The 23,643-nt window shown below is 46.5% G+C and overlaps 1 long non-coding RNA gene across 2 annotated transcripts in view; it reads right to left on the minus strand.

Annotated features, from left to right (window-relative positions):
* LOC137531771 (uncharacterized) overlaps positions 1-22,768 on the minus strand; it is a 90,041-nt gene extending 67,273 nt beyond the window's left edge. The window contains exons 1-2 of one of the 2 annotated variants that reach the window (XR_011023740.1): positions 22,645-22,768; positions 4,332-4,355 (exon numbers count right to left, since the gene is read on the minus strand). This is a non-coding gene — a long non-coding RNA (uncharacterized lncRNA). Of the gene's footprint in view, positions 1-4,310; positions 4,356-22,644 lie in introns of both variants that reach the window. The other variant, XR_011023741.1, reaches the window with a different exon arrangement.
* Between the last annotated feature and the right edge of the window lie 875 nt (positions 22,769-23,643).

Below are 23,643 nucleotides of genomic sequence, written 5' to 3' on the forward strand. Positions count from 1 at the left end.
CTCACGTAGGTAGGGGGGTGCACTGTGAACAACAGGTAGGTATGTGCAGTGATGGGTATTACAATGTGCACCTGTCACACACAGACAGGTACCGGACAGGCACAGTGACACTGCGTGCGCTCACATAGGTAGGTGGGTGCACTGAACAACAGGTATGTATATGCAGTGATGGGTATTACAATGTGCACCTGTCACACACATACAGGTACCGGACAGGCACAGTGGCACTGCGTGTGCTCATGTAGGTAGGTGGGTGCACTGAACAACAGGTAGGTATATGCAGTGATGGGTATTACAATGTGCACCTGGCACAGTAGTAATAATTATACCACCAAGGGGCCAAAGGCCAGCTGCGACTGACTGACAGGGCTGTATACAATGCAAGTGGGCCACACAGAAAAAAAAATAGATCACAAGAACAAGATTAGCTCTCAAATGAGCTGTTGAGGGGTGCTTTTTTAGCAATAAGAATCAGCAAGGAGCAAGCTAAGAAGCCTACAAGAGCCTAACTAAGCTTTCTCTATCGGTCTCTGCACAGCAGCTCTCCCTTCTCTAATTACTGCAGGCACACGAGTGAGTCTAATGCCTGACGTTGCCTGCTTTTATAAGTGGGGGGGGGGGGGTGGGGCTCCAGGAGGGAGTGTAGCCTGATTGGCTACAATGTGCCTGCTGAGTGCTGACTGAGATGTAGAGGGTCAAAGTTGACCCTCATGATGCACTATGGGGGCGAATCGAACTTCCGGAAAAGTTTGCGGTTCTCCGCGAATGCGAACCACCGAAGTTCGCCGGGAACCGTTCGGGCCATCTCTATATGTGTCGTGTAATAACTTGTTGTATGGTTGTTCTTGTTGTGTAGTTGGTTGTGCAGTAAGTTGGAAGTGTGTATGAGCCTTTCCTTCGCCTTCCTCATTGACTTCTGTGCATTTTGCCATAATTTTCGCGTTTTCATTGAATCATGTAAACTTCTGCAGAAAATTTGGTAGTGCAGCTTCCTTTTAGCTAAAACACACCTAAAGCACCAATAAATATGGGTGATGTTGTTTTATTCTATGATTTTTTATTATAGATGATGCTGAAAATGAACTGCAAATGTTCATATAATAACCAGTTATATACTTGGGGGATTTTACTTACAGCAGTAAAAGTATATACGAAAACAACAGGACTATAAGGGTAGGAACCCACTAGAGTGTTTTTGGCAGCATACTGGGATTGCCTACAATCGCCGGCAATTCCCAAAAATGCTTTGCATATGTAAGTGAGTGAGGGGAAACCCATTAGTGCAATTACGATTAGGAGTAATCGCAATCTCAGGACATGCAGCATTTTGAGCACATTTGCCCTCAATGCAAAGTATATAAGTGATGAATAAATTGCTTATCAAAGCAATTATGCAGCGCTTTGGGGGGCTGAGTGATTAGCTTTAAATAAAACTTTAATATACTTACCGGATTTCTGTATTTCCTTCTTCTGTCCATAGCCCCACCCCTTAAAGGAAGAGATCATAGGGGCTTCTGTGATTGGTCATAGAGAAGCACCCATGACCTCTTTCTTTAGGGGGTGGGGCTACAGACAGAAGAAGGATGCCTGGTAAGGTTCCAGTACATTGCTTTCAAGTGTCGGGTAATTGCCGTTGCAAACGCCCTAGGAATCACTGCACGCAGCGCTGCTGCAATTTTAAAGATTTCTAGTGGGTTCCAAGCCTTATGCTAATATAGGGGTGGAATCAGAAAACGTATCCCATGTATTATCTCGCTGCAAATTAATACACAATGTATCTTCTTATCTGATTTGACTAATGCTGATTATCATATAACTGGCTTTCCCTATAGTAGAACTGAAAAATAAGTAAGGTGGGATATTTCAAAAGTAAAGCTTTGAGAAAAAACCTAAGGCCCCTTTTACACTTAATCAGTTGGTGTGCGTTAGTGTGCGTTAGTATGCGTTGGTACGCGTTGGTACGTGTTTTTTCCATAGCAGTGCCTTGGGAAGAAGATTTCAGTTAAAACGCATCAAGTGTAAAAGGTGCCATAGGAAAACATGGGACTTACTTTGAAAATCAGTTTTCTTTCCGTTTTAACTGAGAGCAACTGATTAGAGACACTGAAGCGAAAAAAAATATGATATAATGAATTGGTTGTGTACTATGAATAATTACTAGAAGATTAGCAGCAAAGAAAATATTCTCATACTTTTATTTTCAGGTATATAGTGTTTTTTCTAACATTGCATTATTCTATAATATGTGCCGATTACACAACACTCAGCATTTAAAATGAGTCTTTCAGAGCAGTCTGTGAAGTAATGACCTCTCCTCTAGCAGAGAAAAAGTAAATAGTCCAAAAACACTTGAGATAATAAAAGTCAGATAACAGCCCTCTCCACGACTAACTTAGTCGGAGAGCTTAATGGCTTGTTTGCATAGAGATAACAACTGGAGTTTCTCAACTCTTCCTGTACTGGAAACAATTAGACCAGGGGTCTCAAACTCGCGGCCCGCGGGCCATTTGCGGCCCTCGATACAATATTTTGTGGCCCTCGCCGGCAAAAGCTTCCTTATAGTTCGCTTCAGTGCTCCTAAGTAATCCGCCACATCCCGCCGCTAAACGAGGGCTGCAGAGCCCCCAAATCGCCCGGGGGGCAATCCGACAGCATTTCCTGGAAGGGGCAGAGCTTTCAGCTTCAGCTCTGCCCCCCCTGATGGATCCCCGCCTCTCCCCGCCCCTCTCTGTGAAGGAAGAGTGAGAGGGGGGCGGGCAGAGGCGGCGATGCACCGCAATTGTGAAATTCCTTATGCGGCCCAGCCTCATCCTGACTTTGCCTCCTGCGGCCCCCAGGTAAATTGAGTTTGAGACCCCTGAATTAGACTGATGTATCTGATCTTAATGTTTTATTTCTTAGCTGTACTACACATACAAATCATAATATCATAATTTTTTTTTCGCTTCAGTGTCTCTTTAAGTGTAAAAGGGCCCTTAGTCTCATACTGGTTTGGAGCACTATGGTGAAATGTATTACACTCTTCTTGCGTTACAGCATAAAAAAATCATTATGTCCTTTCTCTGTTTCTCAAATCACAAAAACATGGTTAGCGAATGAGATAGGGATAGAACATTAGTTCTTAACCTGAATCTATTTTGATGTCAGAACACCGTTCCACCATTGTCCCCTGTGTCTTCTGTGCGCCCCCTTTGCCTCCAGTGTTTGTCTCTGTGCCTATCTGTGTCTCTCTGCCCCCCTCTATGCCTGCTTGTCCCTTCTGTGACTTTGTTCCACCTCTGTGCCTTTTTGTCCCCTCTGTGCCTTTGCCCCTTTCTGTGCTTCTGTCCCTCTCTGTGCCTCTTTTTCCCCCTCTGTGCCTTTGTTCCCCACTGTGGTTATGTCGTTTGTGTCCCCCCCCCCCTCCTGAGGGCCTCCCTGTCCCCTTCTGTGCCACTTTGCCCCCCTCTGTGCCACAATTTACCCATTCTTGTAGAGCTCCCCCGCAGCGGCAGCAGTGCTTAACTTACCCTTAAGCCCGAGTCCAGCTCTGTCCATCTATCCACTCCACCTCCTGCTCCCTTTAGTGTACCGCACCGCTTCCTGTATCTCACATGACATACAGGAAGAAATACCATGCACAAGAGCAAACTGGTGTCGGAGAGAGGACATACAGCACTGGACTCGGTTCGAAGGTGAGATTTGCACTGTCGCTGCTGCGGGTGACAAGAGCCGGGACATTGGGGAAGTTTGAAGCCACTTATTCAAACTTCCCACACGCAGAAATGACGTAATTATGACATGATCAGACCGTTCATATTGGCAGGTCATTCGTAAGTCAAATGTTAGTAATTCAGTGATTATTACTTTGTAAAGTGCTGTGGAAGATGTCAGCACTATTATAAATACATAATAATAATTGAAATTATGAGCTGGAAAGACCTTGAAAGATAAACTGGGTTTTGCTTCTGCTGTGTCTGTAACATGTGACAAAATGTAGAATAATATTGTGATTTTTCCATGTCTGCTGCATGCTATATTTGTTTACAATTTCTATAAATGGAGTGTGAGGAATCGCAGATAATGATGTATATAATGTCAGCATCCTGCAGTGCAAGTATTGGAAGTGACAGTTTTAAAAACGAGAGCACAGTTTATGAGTGCTGCGATAAATTATACGTTGAATATGTGATGAGTAGCATCTGTCGGGAAAGATTTAATCTCTCGCCTGTGTTTGCAGCCCACTGTTTTTCTGCATATTTACTTAGGTACAAAAGCCAGTGCCGAGATGGAATTCATAATTTATAGCAGCTCTCAGCATCCTCTTATACCTCCACTGAGGCTCTGCTCACCTCCAGGCACCAGTCTGCTTTCACCTGATTAAAAAAAAAGCAAGGTGGAATATTAATTTGACATAGGATCTTGCTTTTATAGTTTTAATTACAGTGCATTCGTACATAAATATACCTTCCTGTTCATAATTACCTTTTATTGTGTAAAGGAATCCTTTGACAGTGCTACAGTCTATCTAAAACTAGTACAGTAGAGTCTTGGTTATCCAGCTCTGACAGGTATCAGCTTATGCCGAATAAGTGTGCTTTCTGGTTGCTTAAAGTGAATGGGAACCACATTTTTTAAAAAAATGAAGCAAATACTTACCTAACCTAGGCTCTGGGTCGTATAGAGCCTTCCGCCTCCTCTCTCGGTGCCCTCTATCCTGTGCTTGCTTCCCCCCGTTTCAATCCCCCACCGAAAGGATATTTGGAAGTCTTTGGGAGCCGTGTCCTCCCCTAAGACGTGCGGCTCCATACTGCACAGGCTTGAGTGTGCAAGAGAGCGTGCTTGCACAGGCACAGTACAGGGCTGCCCTTCTTCAGGAGCACTCAGGCTCCCTGTAGACTTCTGAAGCCTCCTTCAGCCGGGTAAAGCAGTATATGACTAAATTAGTCAAATACTGCTACCGGGCGAGCCAGCACTGGAACGAGGGGACCAGGAGAGGAGCGGGAAGGCTCTATAGGACCCAGAGCCTTCCCTCTCCTTGGGTAAGTATCTGTCTCATTTTTTTAAATGCGGTTTCCATTCACTTTAAGACTCAATGTTAAAATAGGCCTAGCTTATACAGTACTATATCGGACTCTATATACAGTGGGATGCGAACGTTTGGGCAACCTTGTTAATCGTCATGATTTTCCTGTGTAAATCGTTGGTTGTTACGATAAAAAATGTCAGTTAAATATATCATATAGGAGACACACAGTGATATTTGAGAAGTGAAATTAAGTTTATTGTATTTACAGGAAGTGTGCAATAATTGTTTAACCCATTCAGGTTCCGTCGTTTTCACGTGAGAAATGTTCACCTCCCATTCATTAGCCTATAACTTTATCACTACTTATCACAATGAACTGATCTATATCTTGTTTTTTCCGCCACCAATTAGGCTTTCTTTGGGGGGGTACATTTTGCTAAGACCCACTTCACTGTAAATGCATTTTAACAGGAAGAATAAGAAAAACACGGAAAAAATCATTATTTCTCAGTTTTCAGCCATTATAGTTTTAAAATAATACATGCCTCCATAATTAAAACTCACGTATTGTATTTGCCCATATGTCCCGGTTATTACACCGTTAAAATTATGTCCCTATCACAATGTATGGCGACAATATTTTATTTGGAAATAAAGGTGCATTTTTTCCGTTTTGCATCTATCACTATTTACAAGTTTAAAATAAAAAAAATATAGAAATATTTCATCTTTACATTGATATTTAAAAAGTTTAGACCCTTAGGTAAATATTTACATGTTTTTTTTTTATTTACATGTTTTTTTTTTTTTTATATTAAACATTTTATTTGGGTATTTTTGGGAGGGTGGGATGTAAAGTATAGTTTTATAATGTAATTGTGTGTTGTTTTTAATTTTTTTTTAATTTAAGTTGTAGTTTTACTTTTTGGCCACAAGATGGCGGCCATGAGTTTGTTTACATGATGTCACTCTAAGCGTAACACACGCTTAGAGTGATGCATCGGGGAGGGAACGGCCAGAAAAAGCACAGCTTCCGAGAGAAGCTGTCGCTTTTTCAGCGGGGGAGAGGAAACAGTGATCGGGCACCATAGCCCGATACATTGATTCCGTGGCTACCGAATCCGCGGCCGGGAGTGCGCGGTGGCGCGCATGGTTCCTGGACGTAGTTTCTACGTCCAGGAACTAAAATAGGTTAAATAAAATTAGGCAGGTGCATACATTTGGGCACTGTTGTCATTTTATTGATTCCAAAACCTTTAGAACTAATTATTGGAACTCAAATTGGCTTGGCAAGCTCAGTGACCCCTGACCCACATACACAGGTGAATCCAATTATGAGAAAGAGTATTTAAGGGGTCAGTTGTAAGTTTCCCTCCTTTTTTAAATTTCTCTGAAGAGTAGCAACATGGTGGTCTCAAAACAACTCTCAAATGACCTGAAAACAAAGATTGACCACACGCTCAGTTCAAGTTAAGGCTCGAAGTGGCAGACTAAGAAAAATCTCGGATAGACAGAAGCAACGAATGGTGAGAACAGTCAGAGTCAACCCACAGACCAGCACTAAAGACCTACAACATCATCTTGCTGCTGATGGAGTCACTGTGCATCGTTCAACCATTCAGCGCACTTTACACCAGAAGATGCTGTATTCAGAGGAAGCCTTTTCTCCACCCACAGCACAAACAGAGCCGCTTGAGGTATGCTAAAGCACATTTGGACAAGCCAGCTTCATTTTGGAATAATGTGCTGTGGACTGCTGAAACTAAAATTGAGTTATTTGGGCATAACAAGGGGCGTTATGCATGGAGGAAAAACAACACAGTATTTCAAGAAAAACACCTTCTATCTACAGTAAAATATAGTGGTGGTTCCATCATGCTGTAGGGCTGTGTGGCCAATGCAGGGACTGGGAATCTTGTCAAAGTTGAGGGATGCATGGATTCCACTCAGTATCAGCAGATTCTGGAGACCAATGTCCAGGAATCAGTGACAAAGTTGAAGCTGCGTCGGGGCTGGATCTTTCAACAAGACAACAAACCTAAACAGTGCTCAAAATCCACTAAGGCATTCATGCAGAGGAACAAGTACAACATCCTGGAATGGCCATCTCAGTCCTTAGACCTGAATATAACTGAAAATCTGTGGTGTGAGTTAAAGAGAGCTGTCCTTGCTCGGAAGCCATCAAACCTGAATGAACTAGAGATGTTTTGTAAAGAGGAATGCATCCCACTGTACATAACATACACTCTGTATTAAATGTTAACATATACAGTCATTGGTGGAGCTATGGAATCCAGTCATTAAGCACAGCAGAGCCCAAGAACAGTCTAAGAAGTTGTCCTTCACCACTGTGAGCACTATCAGAGAGTTTTTGCTGGTTGGTTGATCATCATCCATTTACTGTCTTTTCCATTTTCAGAATCACTAATCTCCATTGCACTAGACTCTCCAGGTGTCCTACTACCGATTTCTGAAATCCAAAATTTAACATATAAATTACTATTGTGCTTTTTAAATATGGATTGGACATCATTCACCATTAGAGAGAGTCATAAAGAAGAGATACTGCAAGTGCGGCAGGGCTGAAGAGGAATCCTAGCAGCACTGACAGGTTAGTGTTCCAGCACGCTGTAAATATTATGCATGGCAGCGGAGGAACTTCCTAATATTGGGACACATCTGGCTATCTTTAAACTATACTGGGGAAGAGAGCTATCTAATACTGAGGGCATATCTTGCTACCTAGACTGGCGAAAGGGGACTGCCTAATACTGGGGGCAGTGGCGTACCTACTACCATAGGGCTGCAGGTGCTCACAGCAGTGGGTGTAGCCATGGCTAGGGGTGCCGCTGTGGTGCTCAGCCACTATGTTCTTCCACCTGGTACCTGTCAGGCTTGTCTGGTCCATGACTATAGGTCAGGCTGTATGCCCATATGACTGACCTATAGCCCAGCCCATAACACCTGCACAAACTCCTACCTAACATGGAACTACAATATCCCTGCAGGTAGATGTAGCATACAGACTGACAGATAGGGCTTGATTCACAAAGCGGTGCAAAGTGTTTGCACGCCTGTGAAAAGCCCTTTATCACGCCTAAACTCAGTTTAGGCGTGATAAGAAGAAACTCGCGCGCAGTGTACCATGCTTCGCGCGCAGCGTCCATTGAGCCCTATGGGACTTTGCGCGCGCAGCGCGGTGCGCTACGCGCGCAAAACTTTGCGCGCGGGAGCTTCGCACGAAGAGCAGCACAAAGCGGTGATAACTCAGCTTTGCACTGAGTTATCACCGCTTTGTGAATCAGGGCCATAGTATCCACCAAACAGAACCTAAGGTACAATGCAAGGCACAGTATACACAGGTATTATAGACACCTGAGACCTGGAAGATGAAGCAATCCGGATGAGAGTCAGGTGGTTGTTAACAGGTAGACTGGGATGCAGTTCAGGCGAGTCCAGGTACACAGCAGAGTCGGCAACGGGTAATCCAATAAGCATAGTCAGGATACAAAAAATTCAAAAATATAACCGCCACTCAATGAACTGTATGCCAAAAACGATCACTTTATTGGTGAGGAAATTATTGCAACCAACCCATTAAATAAACCCCCCAACACCCCTAAAAACAAATAGGACCTGGGCAAGAATCACACAGGAGTACTCCTAGTGCACACGAACACTTTCATAACCCACACACATCAGATCTGGATCGGCCGATCCTAGAAACACTAATGCTGTGGCGCTCTGATATAGTTGAACTGGAGTATGAAGCTTCAAACACATGGGGAGGGGGAAGACAGTCCCAATGTACAGACGACCGCTGTTTCTTATGTGGTACACAGTCCCTCCGAATATGGTTGTAGAGATATACTTCTCAACAGTTCTCAATCCAAGCTCTGCTTCAACACACAGTTGCGTGACCTTACCGGAATCCTCTCGTGCCGTTCATAGCATCCACGGAATCCGTCTCTTGTCGGCTGAAAGGCAGAAACATACCCTCTCTTGTTACGCCGGGTCATCAAAAAGGCTTGTTGTTTTCCGCGGCGTCCCGCGGTTCACAGGTACCTGTGTGAGTGGCTGGAAGCATATGGATTGGCCCAAAAAGAGCTTGAAAGCTGAAATCTCGTGACCTGCACCAAGACGTTACTCCAGCCCAGCGTCCTAGAGTCCCGCCCACATATGCGTACTATGACGTAGGCTTCATCAGTGTATTGGCGCTGTGTTGACTCGTCAGGACGGGCTTCTCCCCTTTTCCAGCCTGCAGCTTCGCCTCGTTCTGGGTACTCCTATTGTAAGGATGCGTTCCACTCGGCAGCCATATGTTTAACTCTTTCTTAGGTCATGGAATCCACTTAGATAGATCCATACTCTCAGCAGTTCGTTATACACAATTCATATCCTCAATTTCCCTCCCATCACGGTGAAATTCATATAAGGTCTCATTACATCATTAAGTTCTCCTGAAAGGGTCACATAGGGAAACACACTTATCGTGCATCACTGCACTCCAAATTCATCCCAATTTCTTGAATGAGTCCCCTCAGTGCCAAAAAGGTGAAAACCCTCCCCACTTGGCGGAGATAGATATTTTCACAGAAGCCCTCTCTCATCCATTTTTCATTGCCATCTTGCTATGCTCAACACCCACAGAGCAACTCACGCCACAGACATACAATTGCCCAGATCTTCTTAAGCAACCAACCTCAACCAAAATCTCGGTAAGGAATCCGTGACCTATGCAATAACATGACATCTATAGTGAGAAAGACTAACCTCAAATAAATGCGCTAACCCAGAGATGAATAATCCTCACCATTCAGTACTCCTTTAGATGATGGATTAGATTGAGCTCAGTGTTTAAGCCATTTGGTACCAAAGTTCCCAGATTATAAATCCACCTATTCTCTATTCGGTAAAGTAATCTCTCATGATCACCCCCCCCCCCCCCCCCCGTTACTTCTTTTGGGTTTAATGATCCCCTTAAATCTAAGGCAGTCAGGGTTACTGTTATGGAATCGGGCAAAATGTGCCCCCAGCGGGCTTTTTTCCTCAGCCACATTTATATTCGTGACATGTTCTCCTATTCGTTCCTTAAGAACTCTTTTAGTTTTGCCTATATATTTCAGGCCACAGGGGCAAGTGATCATATATATTACCCCTATTGTGTTGCAGTTGATAAAACTTTTCATCTCAAATTCTTTAGTGCCTTTAGCATTAGCAAAATTTTTGGTCTTATCCACCACTAGTCAGGATACAAAGCAGAGTCGGCAACAGGTAATCCAATAAGCGTGGTCAGGACACAAAGCAGAGCCGGTACCAGGGAACCAAGCTAGAGGTCAACGTGGTCAAAGGTACAAAGCAGAGTCGGCAACAGTAATCAAATGTTTTGTGAGCGCATACCCAGCAACAAGCCAAAGCTATATGCTATCACGGGCGATGTCTGAGGGCGCTCACCTTAGCTATATACAAGGACTAACCAATCAGAAAGTAACGGAATCCAAATTAACCAATAACATAGTAGCGTGTCAGCAGATCAGCTGACACGCAATGTACCCACGCATCCGGCGCTTATCCAATGGGAGCTGAGCGACATGCGCTCCAGTGACGTCAGCGGCCCGCTGAGACCCAGAGGCTTACGCCTCAGCGTGGGTCTCTGTGTTCCGCCACCATAAGTGCCCTAAGGACCTTACAGTACCTTTTCTCATAGTTTGGGCAACATTCGGGAAAATAGCAGCAGGCAGTGCATGGGACTGTACTACTTCCTGCACCAGAAGTAGCACCCCTCCCCCTTCCTGTCCCATGGGCAATGTGTCTCCTCCCTCTCTGCACACAGCCTGCAGTGAGTGAATGTGCAGAGCAGCAGGGTGAGTAGAGAGAATGATTGCTGTGCTGCAGCTGGGACATTAGCAGGGAGAGGTGGCAGGATGTGTTTAGTGCTTCAGAAGTTGCCTGTCATTAGTAGCCATGTGCACTGGCTGCTGTAATACCAGAGTGCCCTGGACTATTGATTATTTATCCTGATCAGAGTAATTAATCAATAATGCGGGGCAGTCTGCTGTTGCAGAAACCAGTGATACAGGTGCTGACAGACGACTTCTGTAGTCAGCAGAAAAGCAAGCTCCAGGCAATTTAGATTAGCTTGGCTGCAGGTAATCTTATCTCTTTTCTCAGCTCCCCCTGCCACCCTGTTTTTTTCCCCATGACCCTTTCTTCTCTTCAGGTTTTAGTGGCTTCTTTTAACAGCATGTCCCTGCCAAGCAGCACTGGTGATATCTGCAATCCTGGTTAGAGGTCTTCCTGCCATTTCTCCTCTCCCATCAGGCTCTCTGTCTTGTGCCTCTACCTCTATACCCCCCCTCCTCCTATGCATCGCCCTCTTTTGTATTTCACCTTTTTCTGTCCTCAGAGGAGCTTACAATCTAATCGTACCATAGTCATAGTCTAATGTCCTGCCATATTATTATTGTGTATTTATATAGCACTGACATCTTCTGCAGCACTGTATAGAGTACACAGTTTCATAACAGTTAGCTCCGTCCACATCCTGACAACTCGCTTTCCCCAAAATCAAACAAAATTTGCAGCAACACGCTCCATGCCCGAACCTGTCAATCCTCCCATCAAAAGAAACCAACTGGGGGCACTTGTGGCTTCCTACACCAGGGAAGGGGGCCACCAAATACTGGGGCGATAGTTAGCTACCAACAAAGCCAGATTTACCTATAGGCACTGTAGGTGTGTTCCTACAGGCAGCCCATGTATAAAAGGTATAAAAGTGCCCGCTCTGCTCCCCCTCAGCTCCCTCCGTCTGCAGAGTGCCAGCAGAGTGGTTACCAGAAGAGACTCACCGGCTCCCGACGTTCCATCGATGATCTCTATTCAGTAGTAGCAGAGCATCCAGAGCCATCTCTATAGCTACAGCGGGTCTCTCTGCGTGTGACAGCGGCTCATAAAAGTGCATCACATGACTCATCATATAGTTAAATAGCTACATAGTTATTTGGGTTGGAAAAAAGTCATACATCCATCGAGTTCAACCAGAAAACAAAGTACAACACCAGCCTCACATATCACTGTTGATCATGTGACTCGCTGTTACAAGCCATGCCTGTAATGGATTGCGGAGACACCGCCGCGCGGTCTGACAGCGAGGCAGCTGGTTCCGCGTTCAGACCGGCGGTTTCTCTGCAGCAGCATGCGTCTGGTTTGTCTGAGCCTAGTAGTGCACACAGATGGAGAACGCTCTGCTATATTTATTTCTTGCCTGTCAGTTGCTGGTTGTCTGCCGTTGCGAATGCTTATGTATTAGCACTCAGACCATAGTCAGATCCCTCAGTGTGTTAGAACCAGGTGGACCTGGGAATTCACACTTAGCCAGATTACTGTGTTATTACTGTGTTATACTTTAGACCAGTTCCAGGGTGTTGAGACCACGGACCTCACACCCAAGTTTAGGGATACTGTGTCATTACTGTGTTATTCTTTAGACCAGTTCCAGGGTGTATTGACCACGGACCTCACACTCTAGACTAGGCCTCTGCTTGATATCTGTTATGACCTATTGCTCTCTTGACCCTTCTCCTGCTCTCTGATTCGGTACCTTCGCATATCTGATTACCTGTTGCCAACCCTGCCTGTCCCTGGTTTCCGAATCAGCCTTCTGTCTCTGTACCTTATCTGCTCATGTGTTGCGGACCCGACCTGGCCGACCCTTCTACCTGGGGTGTCCAGTAGCTGCAGGGACTCCCTGTCCCTCAGAGGGACCTCTCTGCAATCCAGTCAGGGACTCTATCTGATAGGAGTCCTTTGACTGCAGTAGAGTCTGACTCCCAGCAGTTCAGGGAATCACTGGCTCTCTGGTTATCTCCAACCCTAAATAGGAGATACTCGTTATACGGTCTAGGGTCACCTGCTCCTCAGGTGGTCCAGGCTCATATACTGTTGCACCAAACACTTAGTTATACTAACCTGTGCACCAAACACAGGTTAGTTATACTTGTATTATTGGTGATTCTGCAGATCATCAATAATCAGGCATATATCTGTTTTCTTGGTGATACTGCAGATCAGCAATAATCAGATTCTCTCTGTGTGCTGACACCGATCGTTACAGAACGGCAGACCTGAAAAACAAAATGAACGCACTTAACAGCCGTCTTGATACACTCACCACCTCGGTGGAAAATTTCATCAGAGTTCTGGACGATCAGCAGGCCCAGATGTCTGCTTTATCTGGGTCCTTACAGGTCCTTCAGACGGCTGTAAATTCAGTGCGATCTCCTCCAGTTACAGACTTACGTATGTCTGTACCCGAAAGGTTTTCTGGTCATAGATCTGACTTTCAGAATTTTAAGAATCGTATAATGTCGTATTTTGAACTGAGACCTAACTTTTCAGGAACAGAGGCACAGAGAATTACATTTATTAATACCCTGTTGTCAAGAGATGCTCAAACTTGGGCATATAGCCTGCAGACAGGGCACGAGGCGCTGACATCAGTAGAGGAATTTTTTAAGTCCATGGCCATAATTTATGACGATCCGGACATTGCCTCTACTGCTGAGCGGAAGCTAAAAACCTTACGTCAAGGCAAGGATCCAGTAGAAGTCTATGCAGCTGAATTCAGAAAGTGGTCTGCGTCAGCTAGGTGGGGGGCTTTTGCACTGTTAGATTGTTTTTTATCAGGGTTGTCAGACGCAGTTTCAGAGTTGATGTTGGGACACCCTGAACCAAAAACTATTGATGAGGCAATCTCTTTAGCAGTACGGGTTGATCGCCGTTTACGGTATCAGAAGCAAACCCGTACTAAGAACGTGGTCAGATATGTCTCTTACGCCTCTCCTCCACCCGTCTCACCTCCGCCAGAACCAATGCAAATTGGTCAGTCCAAGTTGACACGGATGGAGAGGAATCGCAGGAAAACAGAACAGCTCTGTTTATACTGTGCAGAGGAGGGCCATAGAGTGCAGAATTGCCCCAAGAAGTCGGGAAACGCTGCAGCCTAGGTGTAGTCAGAGGTAATACCCTAGGCGCGCAGTCTTTACCTCTAGACAACAATCGTTTGCTCCTTCCCTGTTCTGTCACATGGAAGGGTCAGACTGTTACCACTGAAGCTTTCGTTGACTACGACTTTGCAAAAAAATTGGGAATTCCTATACTCCCATTGGACCAACCGATTTTGGTCACTGCTGTAGATGCCTCTCCTCTGCAAAGTAGACATCCTCTGACCCGTACTCCGAATTTAAGGTTCAGTGTTGGGGTACTGCATGAGGAGAAGCTGCAATTTCTGGTCTTGCGTATGGCAACCTCCACTGTCATTCTTGGCATGCCCTGGTTGCAACTTCACTCCCCTCAGATAGACTGGGTTTCAGGTCAGCTAACGAGCTGGTCGACCCATTGTTATCATCATTGTTTAGCGAAAGTAACCATGGGTAATACCAGCATTCAGGTTGAAGGTGTGCCAAAACAATACGCAGAGTTTGCTGACGTCTTCTGTACCAAGTCGGCAGATAAACTTCCCCCCCACCGTACCTTCGATTGTCCCATTGATTTGAGATCTGGTTGTATGCCTCCCAGGGGTCACCTCTATAATCTGTCTGGGCCTGAGAAACTAGCTATGCATGAATACATCAGAGAAAACTTGGCTAAAGGGTTCATCCGTCCCTCCCGTTCACCAGCAGGGGCAGGATTCTTTTTTGTAAAGAAAAAAGATGGAGGCCTTCGTCCTTGCATTGATTATAGAGGCCTAAATAAGATCACGGTGAAAAATCGCTACCCTTTACCTTTAATTGACGATTTGTTCACTCAGGTGATCAACGCCAAGATTTTCTCAAAGCTAGATCTGAGAGGTGCATACAATCTGGTGCGTATTAGAGATGGTGACGAATGGAAGACAGCCTTTAACACGCCAGACGGCCATTACGAGTACCTAGTGATGCCCTTCGGGTTGTGTAACGCTCCGGCTGTCTTCCAGGAGTTAATTAACGAGGTATTCAGGGAGGTGTTGGGGAAGTTCGTCCTAGTCTATCTGGACGATATACTGATCTTTTCGTCCAATCTTTCTGAACACCGCAGGCATGTTAAGTTTGTGCTAGAAAAGTTAAGACAGAATCTGCTTTATGCCAAACTGGAGAAATGCCTCTTCGAAATAACCTCGGTTGCCTTCTTGGGGTACATTATCTCCACCTCTGGCCTCTCAATGGATCCAGGGAAGGTTTCCGCTGTCCTGGAGTGGCCTCAGCCTGTTGGACTGAAGGCGCTCCAGAGCTTTCTGGGCTTTGCCAACTACTACAGAAGGTTCATAAAGGGGTACTCTACCATCATCTCGCCCCTCACCAGTCTCACCAAAAAAGGGGCTGATACTCATCACTGGTCACCAGAGGCTCATGCGGCTTTTTCTACACTAAAGAAACTGTTCTGTTCCGCACCTATATTGAGACATGTCGATGTCACCTTTCCCTTTATTGTGGAGGTTGATGCTTCAGAGGTGGGGGTGGGAGCTGTATTGTCTCAGAGGTCAGGCTTGCAGGGCAAACTCCACCCATGTGCCTACTTTTCTCGTAGATTTTCACCCGCAGAGAAAAACTACGACATAGGCAACCGGGAGCTTTTGGCCATCAAGTTAGCTTTTGAGGAATGGTGACACTGGCTAGAAGGTGCAGAACACACTATCACAGTTTATACAGATCATAAGAATCTGGAGTACATAGAGGGTGCTAAGAGACTTAGCCCCCGCCAGGCCCGGTGGTCCCTGTTCTTTCCAAGATTCAGATTTGTAATTACGTATACCCCTGGTAGTAAAAACATCAAAGCTGATGCCTTATCCAGGTGTTTTGAACCTGAGACAGTACAGCCCTCAGCCCCTGAGACCATTCTACCTCAGAAGGTAGTTCTGGCAGCCACTGAGACCTGGAGGGATTGGACAGTCACTCTGAGTATTTACCAACAGGATGTTCCAGAGGGGAAGCCTGATGGGGTCATGTTTGTACCACTGCCTTTCCGTTTACAACTCTTGCAACTGTTTCATTCCCACAAGAATGCTGGTCATCCCGGGGCCACCAGAACTCAGGATTTACTGGCCAGATGTGCGTGGTGGCCTACTTTGGCAACAGATTGTAGAGAGTGTGCAGTGTGTGCAAGGAGTAAACCCTCTTGTCAGGCCCCTGTTGACACCTTACAGCCCTTGCCAGTTCCAAGTGAACCATGGACCCATGTCTCCATGGATTTTGTAGGTGAGCTCCCTCAGTCTGAGGGCAAGACGGGTGGTAGTGGACAGATTCAGTAAGATGGCTCATTTTGTCCCTTTGAAAGGACTCCCCTCGGCCCAGGAATTGGCTGATCTCTTCATCCAGCACATTTTCCGGCTGCATGGCATTCCGGAGAATGTAGTGTCAGATCGGGGAGTCCAATTTGTTTGTTTCAAAGTTTTGGAAAGCCTTCTGCCATCAGTTAGACATGGATCTTGCATTTTCATCAGGCTACCACCCACAGACCAACAGCCAGACCGAGAGAGTTAACCAATCCCTGGAACAGTTCCTCAGGTGTTATGTTGCAGATACGCAATCCGATTGGGTAACATTTTTGCCGTTTGCGGAATTTGCGCACAACAACCTGAAAAGCTCCTCTTCTGGGTTTTCCCCATTCCAGGTAGTGTCAGGAAGATCACCTAAATTTGCTCCTTTGCCGGTCGCATCTACACCGTTCCCAGCTCTGGATGATTGGCAGAGGGCTCTAAAGGAGATTTGGGGAATGGTTAAGAGGAATCTGGGGAAAGCTTTCCAAACCCAGAAAAGACAGGCAGATAAAAGACGGTGTGTGGAGTGGAAGTTCTCTCCAGGAGATTTGGTGTGGGTATTCACTAGTGTTGGGCGAACACCTGGATGTTCGGGTCCGCGAACGTTCACCGAACATGGCCGCGATGTTCGGGTGTTCGCGCCGAACTCCGAACATAATGGAAGTCAATGGGGACCCGAACTTTCGTGCTTTGTAAAGCTTCCTTACATGCTACATACCCCAAATTTGCAGGGTATGTGCACCTTGGGAGTGGGTACAAGAGGAAAAAAAATATTTGAAAAAGAGCTTATAGTTTTTGAGAAAATTGATTGTACAGTGGTGGGTGAGCGGTGTACTACTATTCCCAGCAGCGACACAGAGCACAATGCTATACAGTGGTGGGTGAGCGGTGTACTACTGTTCCCAGCAGCGACACAGAGCACAATGCTATACAGTGGTGGGTGAGCGGTGTACTACTGTTCCCAGCAGCGACACAGAGCACAATGCTATACAGTGGTGGGTGAGCGGTGTACTACTGTTCCCAGCAGCGACACAGAGCACAATGCTATACAGTGGTGGGTGAACGGTGTACTACTATTCCCAGCAGCGACACAGAGCACAATGCTATACAGTGGCGGTACTACTGTTCCCAGCAGAGACACAGAGTGGCAGTAAACACAATGCTATACAGTGGTGGGTGAGCGGTGTACACAGAGTGGCAGTAAACACAATGCTATATAGTGTGGGTGAGTGGTGTACTACAGTTCCCAGCAGCGACACAATGACTGGGGGGACCCTGGCTAGCCTGGCTGGAGAGAGAACTACCCTGCCTGCCTACCCAAAGCTAAACCCACAGACAAATGGCGGAGAAATGACGTGGATCGGGTATTTATTTACCCGAACCACGTGACCCGTTCGGCCAATCAGAGCGCGTTCAGGTCCGAACCACATGACCCGTTCGGCCAATCACAGCGCTAGCCGAACGTTCGGCCATGCGCTCTTAGTTCGGCCATATGGCCGAACGGTTTGGCCGAACACCATCAGGTGTTCGGTCGAACATCACCCGAACAGGGTGATGTTCTGCAGAACCCGAACAGTGGCGAACACTGTTCGCCCAACACTAGTATCCACTCGACATTTGGCCTTGAAGCAACTGTCCCCCAAACTGGGCCCTAGATTTATAGGACCATTTTCAGTGTCCAAGAAAATCAATAATGTCACTTACGCGATTGATCTCCCAGCCAGTATGAGAGGTGTGAGATCACTCCATGTGTCTCTTTTGAAGCCAGCAGTACACGTGGATTCCTCTCCCCCCCCCCCTGTGTTGGTGGATGACCAACCAGAGTATGAGATTTAAAAGATCCTGGACTCTCGCTTAGTGCAGAATTCCGTGCAGTATCTGGTCCACAGGAAAGGATATGGCATAGAGGAAAGATCTTGGGTGCCAGATTGTCGCATGCATGCGGAGGAATTAAAAATGGAGTTTCATGACTTACATCCTGGGAAGCCTGGTGGGAAGTGTCCGGAGTCCACTCCTCGGGGGGGATACTGTAATGGATTGCGGAGACACCGCCGCGTGGTCTGACAGCGAGGCGGCTGGTTCCGTGTTCAGACCGGCGGTTTCTCCGCAGCAGCATGCGTCTGCTTTGTCTGAGCCTAGTAGTGCACACAGATGGAGAGCTACGCGCGCGCGCTAACAGGCAGGCCCTTTATGCCAATAGGAGAGGGATCAGCTGATCAGGACGATCAGCTGATCCCAGCGCAGTAGGTGATTGGCTGAATGGGACTGGGCGGTGCTGAGGAGCGCTCTGCTATATATACTTCTTGCCTGTCAGTTGCTGGTTGTTTGCCGTTGCGAATGCTTATGTGTTAGCACCCAGACCATAGTCAGATCCCTCAGTGTGTTAGAACCGGGTGGACCTGGGAATTCACACTTAGCCAGATTACTGTGTTATTACTGTGTTATACTTTAGACCAGTTCGAGGGTGTTGAGACCACGGACCTCACACCCAAGATTAGGGATACTGTGTCATTACTGTGTTATTCTTTAGACCAGTTCCTGAGTGTTGAGACCACGGACCTCACACTCTAGACTAGGCCTCTGCTTGATATCTGTTATGACCTATTGCTCTCTTGACCCTTCTCCTGCTTCCTGATTCGGTACCTTCGCATATCTGATTACCTGTTGCCAACCCTGCCTGTCCCTGGTTTCCGAATCAGCCTTCTGTCTCTGTACCTTATCTGCTCGTGTGTTGCTGAACCAGCCTGGCCGACCCTTCTAGCTGTGACACCACCCCGGTGGGGTGTCCAGTAGCTGCAGGGACTCCCTGTCCCTCAGAGGGACCTCTCTGCAATCCAGTCAGGGACTCTATCTCATAGGAGCCCTTTGACTGCAGTAGAGTCTGACTCCCAGCAGTTCAGGGAATCACTGGCTCTCTGGTTATCTCCAACCCTAACTAGGAGATACTCGTTATACGGTCTAGGGTCACCTGCCCCTCAGGTGGTCCAGGCTCATATACTGTTGCACCAAACACTTACACTTTATCAGGTGTCCAGAGTTTAGTTATACTTGTATTATTGGTGATTCTGCAGATCATCAATAATCAGGTATATATCTGTATTCTTGGTGATACTGCAGATCACCAATAATCAGATTCTCTCTGTGTGCTGACACCGATCGTTACAATGCCATGGAGACAGTGCTGGATGCTCTGCCACCGAAGAATGGAGATCATCGCTGGAACTCTGGCACTCTGCAGAGGGAGGGCGGCAGAGCAGAAGGGGCACCTATGGCTGGCTAACCTATACTGTGGCACCTATACCTGGCAAACCTATACTGAGGCACCTATGTCTGGCTACATGTAGTGGTGCACCTATATCTGGCTATCTATAGCGGGGCACCTGAAGCTGGCCAACCTATACAGGGGCACCTAACCACTATGCCACCATGCTGCCTATCAATAATCTATACTGGGAAATGGGCTAACTAATACTGAGTGCATATCTGGCTACCTATACTGGGGAAGGGGGGCTGCCTAATATTGAGGACACATCTGGCTACCTATACTGGGGAAGGGGGGCTTCCTAATACTGGGGGCACATCTGGCTTCCTATACCAGGAAAAGGGGTCACCTAATATTGAAGGCATATCTGGCTATCTATATTGGGTAAGGGGGCCACCTAATACTAGGAGCAGATCTGGCTTCCTATACCAGGGAAGAGGGAAACCTAATACTGAGGCACATCCTACTATCTATACTGGGGGGCACATAATACTGGGGCACATCCTGCTATTTCTACTAGGGAGGGGGGCTACCTAATACTGGGGGGACATCTGGCTACCTATACTGGGGGGAGGGCAATCTATTTAACACTGGGTGCACATTTGTTTCAGTAGAAAGAGATCTAATGAATCAGATTCTTGCAGCCGATAATCCCTTATGAGTTGTAGTGAACCATGGTTTGGCTGGAGACTTTCTATACAGAGTTTCTCTTTAAAGAGAATTCTCTTGGAGAGAATAGAGGCATTTCTAGAAGCACAATTTTGAGTGGAACATTTTGTGCATCTTCCACAAGGATGTAGGAGCGATACCAGCTCATATGCCAGACGGGCTGGCTACAGTGTTAGCGAAATAGAAGCAAGTGTTATGAAAACATTTTAACAGTACATTAAACAATGGTCTTGGGACAGATTTCCTCATTTTTGGGGTATTCAGGGAATCTGAGCAGGTGCTGGCAGTGTCATCCATCGCATGCTCTTATCAGCCAATTACGGGATTGGGATGCGATGGGTGACTGGTCCATCCCTGCCGGGTGATGTCAAAGTTTAACTCTTTAGAGGCTAGTATAAAAGCCATGCCAGAGCTAGAGAGCTCACTTCAAGTCATTTCAACTTCCTGCTACTTCCTCTTTCTACTTCCTGACTTATACTGCTAGGCTCTTCTATCTTATAATTTACTGTCATCTGTCTGCATGATGTACATAGGCCTAAATGCTGTCTTAGTGCAACATAGCATAGATATTGGTAAGTGAAAACCTGAGCCATTCATAAGGACTAGCTCAAGTGCCGGAAACGCTTAAGATGACGTACTACAGATTGATTGCTTTGCTGAGGTAATGAACATGTAACAAATATTTATTACAGTTATCTTTACTGGGGCAGGCACAATGCAGGTGTGGGAGGCGGTGCACTTTGGAATCTCCGCCTCTAGTGCTGGAGAACCTAAGCCCAGCCCTGCTTGTCTTGGGTGCAAAAATGGTCAGAATGAACTCTCCTGACTACCAGATGCCCCAGTGTACACAGGACCGGCGCTACCATAGAGGAAAAGGGGGCAATTGGCCCAGGACCCCAGTGCCTGTAGTGGCCCCAAAAGGAGTCTCCCCTAACTCAACTGTTGCTCCCGGGGCTTCTGCAAAGTCTTCGGCAGCGTAGCATCTCACTCGTCCCAGTGGACAAGCTCCTCTGTCAATCTATGACTCCGTGCACATCCATCTTCATCCACCACTGGCTGCATCTTCTCTGAGACGCGCCCCTCTCATGGGAAAATCCAGGATTTTCAAAGGGGGATTCCTGAAAGGTTTATCAACACAACCCCCTCTCTCCCTCTCACATACGATGTATCATGTGATCGATATGCGATCGCTGATCGAATCAATAAAATCCAACATGTTCGATCAGGATTTAGTTCGATATGCGTTTGTTATCAACACAAATCGAATCTAATCCTGATCGGATATGTTGGATTTTATTAATTTTATCAGTGATCGCATATCGATTGCATGACAAATCGTATGGTGTAGAAGATGGGGCTGGGCAACACAATCCCCCCCTCTCTCCCTCTCACATATGGAATGGCTGGCTGGCTTCCAAACATCCCCCCGCCCTGCCTCTGAGCCCTGGCTGCACTTGCTTTATCCAGTCAGACTCAAGAGAGCACCAGCAGCAGTACTCTCCTCTCTCCATGGACGCATACTCTAACGTCCAATAGCCTTCAGGGGAGGAGTGCGGCCGCTGCGGCTGCATGGCGTGGTGACGTCACGTCAGAGCCAGGAAGGTAGCCATGGAGACCTGGGACGCCATCACCGCCGCCGAGAGGTAATGTATCTCTGCGCCGTCCGCTCTCATACCGCAAGTCAGAGTCTGAGACCCTCTCCGCACACATGAGCAGGCGGCAGCTGCGCTACAACATCTGTGGCTGCCGCTGCTCAGATTCTGAGGAGGCGATGCCCTTTATGATGGCTGAATACTCGGCAGCCCCACTTCCGGTCTCGGTGCAGGGGGGGGGGGGTCCAGACACCTGGAACACCCCCTTCCATGCGCCAGTGCCTGTAAGGATGAAGTCAGAAAGTGCATGGAGCTATGAATTGACAGAGACGCACACCCACCAGAACAGGTAAGACAATACTCTGCAGTGGCCTCAGGGAACACAGTTAAGTTTAGTGGTGGTTGGAAGGGGGCAGCAGCTGGCTCAGGAGATCTGGGGGAAATTTGGCTGCAACACAGGGCCCCTCATGCCACTTTCTGGTTTGGTGGTGTCTGTCAGGGGGGACCCCAGATTTATTTTGCCTGGGGGCCCCGTTGTTACTAGAACCGGCCCTGAGTGTACACAGAGCTGTGCAAAATGTGAGAAATTACAGCAGGTGATAAGTAGTAGAAATAACAAATTGCTTAACATCCTTTCAAGATTGATTTCAATTAGACTGAAAAGTTTTAAACCAAATGATTTTTCACCTTTTACAACTTGAATATCCAATAGACTAATTACAGATGGAATTTTTGCAATGCGTTTTGCTTGATTGGCTGGATTTGCCTGGAATTTAAACAAAACTGTGCAAAAACTTGCCACCACCTAACTCAGTCATACCTGTGTATTCTCCTAAACTTTAAAAGGTTCAAAAGCCTGGCTGCCATTCTTAATCCTGTGGACACCCTGCCATCCCTTTTTTATGGAATCCTGCTCATGTTGAAGCCAGCCTGTGTGGTGTGTACTGCAGCATGCAATCTCTGAAGCGTCTTCTGCTACCATGGAGACTGTCCCTCTCTTGTACTACTATGCATCTCCATGAACATCAGAGCTTCTTACAGAGGCTTTAGAAAAGTGTAATCTCCATGGAAACATAAGAATCTGCAGAGAATGCATGGCTATTACATAAGCTAAGCACAATGTACTGTATTTGATACACCTTCCAGTATTTAGAAGGGTAGAGGCAGAAGGAATGACCGAATGGAGGGACAGGTGGGGGAATGAAACTGAGGGGTAACGTGGCATGTCAAGAAGGAAAAGAGCTTCTTAGTTTAGCTTCTTAGAGCTAATAATTAGAGTGTCCCAGCAACAGATAGAAAATTATCTGCTTTGTCCTTACTGACCTGCCCTTTCATTTTTCCCAGACTTATTACGCTATCTCCCACTTCACCTCTTAAGTGCTTCCCTTGTTGTTCTATTACCCCCACTATCCGCTAACTATGGACTTCACACCCACGTGCACGCACACACACATACACACACACACAGGCACACGCACGCACACACACGCACACACGCACGCACACACACACACACACACGCCACGCATCTTTCCCCCTATTATATGTTCAACCTTTATCTGTTCTACTGCTTCATTATATGCTATCCTTATCGCACTTGCTTGGTCTACATACTCACAGTGTCTCATTGACCAAGCAGTCTGCTCTATTATATGCCCATCTAACTGTAACCACCATATGTGAAGTGCACCTGCATGTTGCTTGGCTGCCTATATATGTGTGTTTGTTACTTGTGAGATAGCAGGCAAGCAGGTTTGTACTGACATGTGACATGATGAGATAGACATGTGTATGTACAGTGCTTAGCACACAAATAACT

Source organism: Hyperolius riggenbachi, chromosome 9 (assembly GCF_040937935.1).
Source record: "Hyperolius riggenbachi isolate aHypRig1 chromosome 9, aHypRig1.pri, whole genome shotgun sequence".
Classification (NCBI taxonomy): domain Eukaryota; kingdom Metazoa; phylum Chordata; class Amphibia; order Anura; family Hyperoliidae; genus Hyperolius; species Hyperolius riggenbachi.